Below are 11,482 nucleotides of genomic sequence, written 5' to 3' on the forward strand. Positions count from 1 at the left end.
ATAATTGAATATTCATAAAAACATACTTTCCACATGTACAAAAATACTAAAGGTAAAAAACCCAACAACCTATATGACGGTGTTACAATCAAGTAAAAGGAATATCTTTGTAGAGCTTTAAAATTTCGGAGAACTCAAAGCAAAACAAAACAAAACAAAAAATCCAAAAGCCATAAGAGAAAAATCCTGACAGTTGACCACCTAAGAATTAAAACATTTTTGCAACAGAAGTCACCATTCTCAGGTTCAAAGACAGATTGAGAGAAAAATGTTTTCTCAGACACAAAGATCTAATGGATAATATCCATAACATGAAAAGTTCTGACCAATCTAAAAGATTGTGGGAAAAAAAAAGTGAAAAATGAGCAAATGATATGAACTGGCCAATTACCGAACGAAAACCGCAAAAGTTCATTAAAATTTTTAAAGCTTATTCAACCTCACTACTAATTAAGGAATAATGAATTTTCACCACCAACATTTTTATATCAGGTGCCAACATTCTAAAAGATAGAAAATATTCAGTCATGAGGAAAATGGGCATTCTCATACAATGTTGGTTAGAGCTTAAATTGTTAGAACCTCTGAATGAACAATTTAACCATATTTATCAGAATTAAAATGGTTCATTTGCTCAAAGCCAGAAATTTTTCCTGGCAGAATATATACTCCAGAGACACTTGCCTATGTATACAAAGAGAACTGTTAAAAAATGTTCTTTATGGCATAATTTGCATTAGTGAAAAATTGTCAGACACCTAAATGACCATTTCATTGTTAAATAAATTATAGGTATCTTTTCCCTAAGGAATATTAGACAGCAGTTAAAGAATGAGATAGATCCCCCGACACATTTGATTTACTGAAGGCAGAAAGCTCCAGTTCACACATTAGATATGGGATAATTTCAATTATTTAGGAACCTCAAATTATGAATATGGTTATAAACATAATACATAATTATGTAAACAGAGAAAAGGTTGGGGAAAGAATACATCGTTGGCCACGGTTACCGCCATGGCGCCACCTTGTGACAAAAGTGTAAACAGTTTACAATTCACTCATTTCAAATCCTGATTGATGATATTTAAATTTAGGGTTGTTTGGTTTAACATTTTTCTCAAGAAGTGAGATCTGTAAATGTTTTATATACATTATGCTTCATATTTGAATAATTCAAATTCACATAGATTGTGACCAAACTACATGCCTGTATTGGAATTTTTTTGCAAAGAAAATACATATTACTTATGCAATTAGAAATTGGTTTGCCTTATTGTGATGTATTCTCTGCAATATTCCATAAACGATTTTGCTCACTAAGATACATATGGAAAACATCACATATATGCAATATCTTTTTGAAAATATTTCAAACTGGCCTACATTTCTTTAACATCTTTTCTCAACCAGGTGAATAGGTTCTTAAATCCATCTATTTACTGTTAGCTATCATTCTAAAACCTAGCCCATTACTTCCTAGTTTTAAAAACTTCAGTGATTCTCTACGACCTATAAAAATGTGAATTCTTGATGTCAAAGCACTGGTTTCATTTGTTTTCACATTTTCTGAATCTAGCACAGTGATTGACTCACAGGGTGGTGTTCAATTACTGTGTTTCACTAGGAATAAATCAACTGTGCAGTGGAGCTGGGGGGACACTGAATTATTTATGCAATCTGACTAGCTCTATAATTCTTATTTTCCCAGATGGGAGAATGCACTCTCACCTGGAGACTCTGTCCCTGCAAGAATCAGGGATCAAACAGAAATGTACTTTTTTTGTTTTGCTATTGGCTCTACTGTGATTCTATACGACCAGGGCCTTTGCCTTCCATTTAATGTCTAGGATGCACCTCTCATTTTTCTCCTCTGTCTATTCCATTACGTCTAGGAATGGGGTGTTTCCTTGTTCTCCTTGAGTCGTTTCAGAGGATGCCATTTTGCCCTTTATTCTGATTTCTTTGCACGGTCATTCATCTGGAGGAAGGGTTCACTTGAGTTTGCTTGGGGCCTGCTATCTCCTATCGCTGTAGTAGCTCGAATTTGCTGAGAATACACCTGGTTTGCCCGCTGGGGCATCTCTCATGTTCCCACTGAATTCCTGTTCAGGGTACCTCATACACTGGTCTGCACCTGCTTCTGTCACTTGTGTTTTAAGTTCCTTTCTTGTCTTCCTTGATATTTTCGATATCTCTGGTCTCCAAGTCCCCACCTAAATAATTCACATTATGACACATAAAATTATGCCCATGGCTCCCAGAACTGGATATATTAGGAATAGACTCTAATTAGAGCAGGGTACAGTAACAATCACCAGTTATGATCTTATACTGAAATGAAATGACCTTAAACTTCTGTTAATGTTATATAAGCATGAAGTACTCATTGTCTATTTTTGCACCTGTATTGCATTGCGTCATAACAGGCCTTCTATGCCCTGATGTCACTGAAATTACCTAAAATCTCATATTTATGTAATTCATTTTACCATGAATTTGCAATTATTACCAAGAAATACATTTATATTATAGGACTTATCATCTGTCCATAGAAACTTAGTTTTAATTCTGCATACTATGTTTTAATGAACTCTCCCAGCTTCATCATTTCCAAATTTACGTTTTGGTCATTGATAAAAATACTTAATGCATCAGTGTTGAGCACAGAGCTTTATTACAACTAAGACTGATTGGCATTGATTTATCAAATTGAAACTATTTACATTTTAATATACAATCAGCTAAAATCTACTTTTGTACATCATCCAACTTATACTTTTTACTTTATTACTAAAATACTTAAAAAATGGTTAGGTACCTTTCTAAGTTCCTGTACGTATCTGTGCTCAAAAGGCAATTTTTTCTTGAATTAACAACAAAAATCAGACCCCCCAAAAGCATCATTTTCTTCCTGACCCCCCAAAAAGCATCATTTTCTTTTTGAAATCTTCTCTCATCCCCGTCAATAGAATTAATTACGTTAATTCTCTTAATTATTGTCAGATGCTCAGAAGTTCTCTTGTTGAACTTATCACTCTCCACTGTAATCGCTCCCATGTCCTGACTTCCAATTAGATTGTGAGCTTTCGCGAAGTCAGGGCTCGGGTCCTCTACTACCCTTTGTGTCACTACTAACTGGCTGAGTGCCTGACATACCGAGTGCGGAAATGTCTTCTTAAAGATGAATAAACCAGCATGGGGTGATGTACGGAATTGCTGAATCACTATATTGTACACCTGAAACTAATACAATACTGTACGTTAACTACGTGGAGTGAAAATAAAAACTTAAAAAAACAAGGTGAATAAAGAAATTAATGAAAGATTGAGTAGATGACAACATTCTTAATCCAACACTCTATCCCTTCTCCACAGTTCTCAAAGACCAGGTAGAGTTTGATGCTATGATGTCATTGGCACGTTTTTCTAGAGACATTGGAATCATCTCAAGCAAACTTTCCACAGCTTCTCTCCTACTTGGGCTTCAGTAACTCTTAAACTCTTTCCAGCCCATTTATTTTCTTTGGTAGAGGTCAGTGCAATTAGTTGAACAGTCCTGCCAATTCAACATTCTACTATCTTGTGCAAATGGCATAACTAATCTTTCAATATTCATTTCCCTGCTCTGAACATGACTAAAATTCCTTTGCCGTTGTGTTGGAATGTTTCATAAGCTTCAATTTGTTCTGGTCTGTTCTTTCTGAACCCTAATATGTGCTCAAGTTACATTTTCCTATTAATCCTACTTCTATATTTCATAAATGTTCATGTTAAATTTGAACTGATTGGAGAGCTCCTTACATTTTCAAAAGCACTCTGCCTTTGCTAATATTTGCCATTCTTTATTATAATTATTTGTGTAATCTGCAAGGTCCCTGAGAAGAGGGAGTGTGTTGAATTTACCACTCTGTCCACTTAATCTTTCTCAGGGCTCATTCAACACTTGCTCAATAGATATTTAATGGATAAAATGAAGCAGCATATTATATGGATGTCTTCTCCTCCATTCTTATTTTTATGTTGGCTTTTCATAATGTTTTACATATTTTATTTTTATTTTATTTGGTATTTTCATTGCTTAGTCCTGTTTTATCATCAACATCTTATTTTTTCTTTCTTTATTTTTAACAATAACATTGCAGAGGGCAGATAACCCTGATCTCTGCTTGGAGCAGAATGGAGTTTCCAACAGATTAGTGAGGAAACCTAGCATTGCCTCTGGGCCAGTTTGTCATACACAGAGAAACGCATTATGTACAAATCCACTACACAACTTTGCTCAAGGTAACGTGTCCACACAACATTAGGACTTTATTTGTCATCCCAATTTCAGTGCTCTCTAAAATGATTCCTTCCACTTATGGGTACGTTAACTTTCAGCACCATGCTGTGTCTCCATTTATCAAAATTGTTCCTATCAAATAAGGTTTATCCTTCCATTGTTCTAAAAATACTCCATATGTTCCTTTCCAACAACTTTAAGAAATGTGAATATTTATTTGTTTATATGAAATTTCCAAATTCATTGTTCTAATTACTCATATTTTGTCCATTGGTGTATAGATGGATGGAAATATTGTTTCCAGCCATCTTTACTACTTTTCCTTCATAGTATGTTTTTATTTTTGTTCTTTTTAATCACATCTGTTGGTCTTGATACTGTTTCTGGGATCTTTTTTCTCAGTCCTTCAAATATAATTTTAGAGCTCATTTAATCATACCAGATGTATTATCCCTGTCCCAGAAGATTTACTCTAACCTTTGTCATTAAATTATCATTCATTTATCTTAAGTCATGATCTAGGAAATTAAATGTTTTTATTTGATATTATCAACTTTATTCACCTTTTTCTTAAAAATCATAACTTTTAATCAAAAGCACTATTTGAAAAATGACAAATACATTAAAATATGGTCAAATCATTAGTCATTAGGAAAATGCAAAAGAAAGTCACAGATACAACTAAATGTTATTCAACATAAATATAGATGAATAGTTCCAATTAAACTTATAATAAAATACTTATTATTTCTTTTCAGAGTCACTTTTAAGCTGTGCATAGTAAAATTGGCAATTAAAACCTTAAAGCATGTTTCTCAAACTTAATGTTCAGTAAAAATTTGGTACAGCTGTTATTTTTATGCTTCAATTTTTTGTCAAGATGTAACTCAGACCACTGTGCAATAAGTTCACAATATGTGATTTAATAATCCCTACACTTTCCTTTTCATGTTTGATAACCAATATGACAGAAAATAATACCACATGGGCAATTCTGAATTTATAGTGTTTTTGATGACCAGTAGAAAGACATCTATTCATTGTATTTAATTATAGATCAGCTAATAATCAAATTTGGTTTCAACCCTTGGGTGCCAAAGAAATAGTCTATTGTTGAGAAATAGCTCCTGTGATTCTTGTTAGAGAAAGAACCCAAGCACATGCAGTGTCTGTGTAAATGGCACCTGGTATTCTGTCCCATTTCCTTTTTTGGTCAGACCATGTGTTATAAATTTTGGTTCAGATGCAAGTAGCAAACACATGGGCTCCTGCCTGCTCACCTTAGACATCATGGCCATTTTACAGCACGACAAGGTACAGGAAGGGGCTGTCAATTTTGTCAGCATCTTCTCCTCAACTGTCATCCTTCCATCAGAAGAAGAATTACATAGAAAGCTGGGGAGTCATTTCTTCTCCCAGGGAACCATAAACGAAAATAGTTCATTTAATTTTTCTTCAACACTGGTAGGTTTTATTGATACCAACTAGGGAGACTATCCCCAGTGGATAGGCTTGCTAATCAATTGTGATACAAAGAATACCTTTAAGATCATGAACAGAAAAGAATTCATCGAGCAGGCCTGAGACTGCTATCTTTAGAAAGGCCTGCCTGCCAGGTTTTGCCCTTAGCCCACATCTGGGCTTTTGGTTTCTTGCCACTTCCTAACTGTAAGTGTCATTCACTGTGCCCCGACTATTTGTACAAACAATATGGTTATGCTGAACATCTGCCTTCCTTCTGAGAGTCCAGAGTTTTGGTAAGTACTAGGCAGAGGGTGCCTACATAACCAGTCCTGTTATGGACTGAGTATTTGTGTCCACTCAAAATTCATATGTTGAAATCCTGACCCCCAGTCTGATAATATTGGTAGGTAGGGACTTTGGGGGGTGACTAGGTCATGAGGGTGGGGTCTTCATGAATGGGAGGAGTGCCTTTTTTCAACAGACCCTAGAGAGCCTCTCTCACTCCTTCCCCTTCTGTCACATGAGAATACAAGGAGTTGACAGTCTGTATCCTGCACAAGGGTTCTCATCAGAATCCAACTACAATGGCCTGATGTGGGACTTTCAGCCTCCAGAACTGTGAGAAATAAATTTCTATAGTTTATAAGCCACCCAGTCTATGGTACTTTATTATAGTAGTCTGAATTGACTAAGACAAGCCCTAATAAAACCCTTGGGTGCTGACTATCTGATGGACTTCTCTGGACAGAAATATTGCACGTGTGTGTGTGTGTGTGTGTGTGTGTGTGTGTGTGTGTGTGAGACTAGAGAAAAGAGCGCACATAAGCATGCTCCCTTCTTGGACACAGTGAGCATAAAAAAGCTTGCACGTAGATTTCTCCAGACTAGGCCTGTATCATTCCCCCCCACTAATCCTTTCACGTATCTTCTCATCAAAATAAACTTCAGCTGTGTGCATCACTCTATGCTGAGTTCCAGGAGTACTGCTAGCAGATCACCAAACTTGTGTGTGGTTTTGGAGACCTTATAAAACACACCATAAATTCTAAATTCAAGCCGTTATCCTTCAAAATTTAATTAGCTTAAAAGTCAACCATTTTGGACAGAAGTCAACTTATTAGTTATCTTGAGGTATATTTGAAAATGTTAACTTTTTATAATATGGAAAAACATATGAAGAGTAGAAAACACCTTGGAAAAAGCCATTATTAAAATTTTTGCAGATATTTTTCAGCATTTATTGATACACATGCGTTTTTGTGCAGCTAAGTCTTTACATTTTGTATCTTATTTTTGAGTTATCATTATATGATAGGCATAAGCTCAGTTATAAACATATGTTGAATTTAAAATGCCATGACTTATAAAGATAGGGAATGATGGAATACCTAAGTCTGTAAATTATGTTGATATATGTAAATAATTATATGTCAAATATTAAGTGAAAATATTAGAGAAAAACCATAAATGTTGGGTATAGCTAAAAAAAAGCATCATAACTAATTTCATAATATACTATTTACAAGTTAGTCCATGATTCTCAAAATAAACTTTTGAGGTGGATATATTATTCTATATTTTACAAATGAGGAAAGCAAGTTTTACAAAAGCAAGTTTTAGGAAAATGAATGACTTGGTACAAACAAAAACGTTGCCCGGCAAGACCTGAACCTTGGTTTCCTGACTCCAAAATCAGTGCTCCTTAGTCATCATAACAGCCTCAATGCAGAGTCACAAAAATTAAAAATGGGTTTAAAATGGAATAAAACAGTGAAATATCCAGGCTCTTATTTTTTCTCTTTTAAATCACTTATATCCTCAGCAATGATAATTTTAAAAAGTTGTATTTGGTACACTACCAAGTCTTACGTGGAATGTAATCTTTCTTAAGAGGAGTGGTTAAAGGGGCAATTATGAATCAAAGAGGTTTATTATGAGGGTTAAGTATATCTGGTAAATACTGGGAATACTGGTCACCATAAAAAGTCAATGGTCTCACGAGCACCAAGTGCTCGTCCTCAGTGATGTTGTTGCCAATGTGGTTGTGTTACGGCAGGACTGAGCTCCTCTTAGAAGGCAAGCAGCCAAATCCTCTCTGCAGGGACGAATCTGCCAATTGCTGTACAAACAAATCTTCAAAGATGAAATAAAACCCTCTTGGTGTCTATGGGAATATTGTTTAGACGCAAATCAAATATTTAGTGATTCAACCGGAACAGCTTATCAGCACTGGCTTAGGAGGAATCATAATTAACATAACTGAATATGGGGATTCCTCACAGGAAGTGATAGGGATGAGGACTCTGAATTTTGCCCTTCTACCGCATCAGTCAAAAAAAGATCTTGCGAATAATTGATGGTCACTTCCAATGACAACTGCCCATCAGCCATATCACAGAAAAATCCAAACTGAAAAGTAGCACCTTTGCTTCCTGATAAGTGCAGAAATGAATGGCAGTATTCGGATCCTCAAGAAGGAAAACTCCTTTGGAGTATCGATTCTGGCCATCTGGAATATTCAGATATGGCCAGACTCTGAGATAGATCTGATGCACTGAACAGAAGCAGAAGGAAGAGAAAGGCAGGTAAACATACTCCACAACCTCTTTGAGTAGAGTCGTTGAGGACTGAGCCCTGAGTCCAACAGACCAAGAGTCAGGTTCTGTCACTAACTAGTTGCATGACCTTAAGCAGAAGAGGTCAGTTCATCTCTTTGAGGGTTAGTTTACTTATCTTCAAAATAACAATAATGATAGTTACTTCCTAAGTGTTGTTAAATGAGCGAACTATATATAATTTGTACAGCACCTGTGATATAGCGTTAATAAGTAGTATCCAATATTATGTTATTATTATATTACTATTATTAGGCTTCAAAGGAAGTCATCAGTATTAAAATTAAGTTTTGAAAACTAAATTCATAGGGTTTTTCATTCTATTAACTGCACTTACTATTCTGCAGATGATAGTGGCTCTAATCTGAATAATATTGTTGTGAGATTCATAAGATGATGATAAATTATCTTCTGATGTTAGTTAATGTAGGGGAGCAATCTGGCTACATGGTATTTATAATAGTAAAGGTCAAAGGAAACACAGCCAAATTTAGCCAGTGTGCCAGTGTGCTCCAGCCCTGGTATGAAACAGGGTATCAAACAAAGTAGTTAATTGCAATTGGTTTATTCTTTTTTTTTTTTTTTTGAGAGAAAGAGAGAGAAACAGAGCACGAGAGGGGGGAGGGGCAGAAGGAGAGGGAAAGACAGACACTTAAGCAGGCTCCACGCCCAGCACAGAGCCCGAAAGGGGTTTGATCTCACCACCCTGAGATCATGACCTGAGCCGAAACCAAGAGTCAGGTGCTTAACTGACTGAGTCACCCAGGTGCACCACTGTTGGTTTATTCTTACAGGAAACCTTAGCCTGAGTCCACTGGTTTTATCGCAATGCACAGACTTCACCAGCTCACGGTCCAATGAATGCCATCGGTTTTATGGCACATAGAAGCCGGCTTAATGAGCATGCATATCTACACACCTACTAAAAGTGTTCTACACATTATGCTGCTGGTTCTACATAAAGTGAATATCCACCCAGTTCATGAAATTAGGCCAATATATCTTTATTGCCCTGACATTGTTGGCTCTCTTTCCTGAAATAAAGAACTTTAAATTAATTATTAATTTTGGTAGATAGGCCTATTAAAAAATTCTACTTCCAGTAAATAAAGGAACAGGAAGCAATTTTATCAAGGCATCGTTGGAAAAAAGAGAATCGGAACTAAGCTAATTATTAGCCCATTAAGTTCAATATTGAGTCAGCTGCTATATAAATATCTAAATATAATTTTTATAAGCTCCTAACATGCATTCTTTATACTATAAGTGTATAAGTTCTTATGTTCTATTAAACCTTCTACCTCAGTTAATTCTGAAATTATTTGAATTTTGTATTTACTATATATATCCAGGCATTTTTTGGTTTAAGAAAAAAAATGACATGATTTGCCTGGTGTATGATCACATGTGCTGGAGTAGAGCTTAACTGAAACTCATTTGCAATGTCCACAGGAAGACCAAAGATTGAAATAAAATTGAAAAAGAACTTTTTATTTTTCCTAAACTAGTCTAAGAACATCTTGTATTGAACTACTACCACCTTTCTCTAGGAAACATGTACATCTGAATCGTTTGTTCTGTGATTCCACATGATAAGATTAGTCTTCCTGGATCAGACTAATTGCAAGGAAGTCATAAATAAATACAATAATTTAAGTAGTCAAGAAATAATTCAGCTTTGTATTATTCTGTGATTTTTAATGTTATCAAAACATTCAGAGACTAAATATGGAGTCATATTATGTCAGGACAATAATCACTCTTCTGTAATTAGAAAGCAATAAAATAAAAAATTCATCCAGTTGGGCATCTAATTTAATAGTGGACTCATATGAGAGGAACTCTGCCATTTCTTTCAGTAAGAATCGGCAGCTATTCTTTTCATTGTGGAAAGTTCAAAGATATTCATGAGACACTTCTTTCATACAGAGAAACTTCTGTATGTTCATATGCATTGCATTGAATTCTTTCTTCCTCCCAAATTTATGCTTCTCTTCTGGTGTTTATAACATCTATTAATAATACTGCCACCCTCTCATTTCCCAAATTCAAAACTTAGAGTATTCTAGGTCTCTCCCTCCCCAAGTGCCTCGCATTCAGGCTGCGAACAGCTCACGTTTTTTACAATAATGCGCTCTGCAACATATTTCTACTAATGAGCTCAGCAAAATACCTACCGCAATCCCATCACTTAAAAGGAAGAAACAGAGACCCAGAGAGGTGGACTTGCTTAAGGTTACAGAGAAATCACTGAAACAACTAGGACCAGAATCCTGATTTGTTGTTCCTTGGATCATCGGTTTTTCCACTCCCCTGCTGTTTCCATTAATTCTACTTTCACAACAGGTTTCACATTTGTCCCCTCTGTTTCAACTTCCTCTTCCTTAGATCTGGCTCTTAATTGCTCTGCTAATACTCTCCTAACGGGAGTCTCTAATTTCATTCTTTGCAGTCGTGCTCTCTACTACTGCCAGCCTCATGCCTCTGAGATACAGTTCTTACCATACCCAACCCTCTGCTCCACATTTCCAAAGACCACTCTTACAAAACCTTGTCTAAATGCCTTAGAGTTATGATCTGAATGCATCCACCCAAAATTTATCTGTTGAAATTCTAAACCCCAAAGTTGGTGATATTAGGAGGTGGGGCCTTTGGGAGGTAGAGCCCTCAATGAACAGGATCAGTGTTCTTTTAAAAAAGACCCCAGAAAAAGATATTTGCAAATGACACTACAGATAAAGGGCTGGTATCCAAGATCTATAAAGAACTTCTCGAACTCAACACCCAAAAAACAAATAATCAAGTCAAAAAGTGGGCAGAAGACACGAAAAGACACTTCTCTGAAGAAGACATACAAATGGCTAACAGACACATGAAAATATGTTCATCATCAATAGCCATCAGGGAAATTCAAATCAAAACCACACTGAGATACCACCTTACATCAGTTAGAATGGAAAAAATTGACAAGGCAAGAAACAACAAATGTTGGAGAGGTTGTGGAGAAAGAGGAACCCTCTTACATTGTTGGTGGGAATGCAAGTTGGTACAGCCACTTTGGAAAACAGTGTGAAGGTTCCTCAAAAATTTAAAAATAGAGCTACCCTATGCCCCAGCA

At 35.8% G+C, this 11,482-nt stretch overlaps 1 protein-coding gene across 4 annotated transcripts in view; it reads right to left on the minus strand.

Annotated features, from left to right (window-relative positions):
• MMRN1 (multimerin 1) overlaps nucleotides 1-11,482 on the minus strand; it is a 68,844-nt gene that overhangs the window by 2,628 nt on the left and 54,734 nt on the right. The gene's annotated exons all lie outside the window — the stretch shown is intronic.

This window comes from Leptonychotes weddellii, chromosome 2, assembly GCF_054177405.1.
Source record: "Leptonychotes weddellii isolate Sample4059 chromosome 2, ASM5417740v2, whole genome shotgun sequence".
Taxonomy (NCBI): domain Eukaryota; kingdom Metazoa; phylum Chordata; class Mammalia; order Carnivora; family Phocidae; genus Leptonychotes; species Leptonychotes weddellii.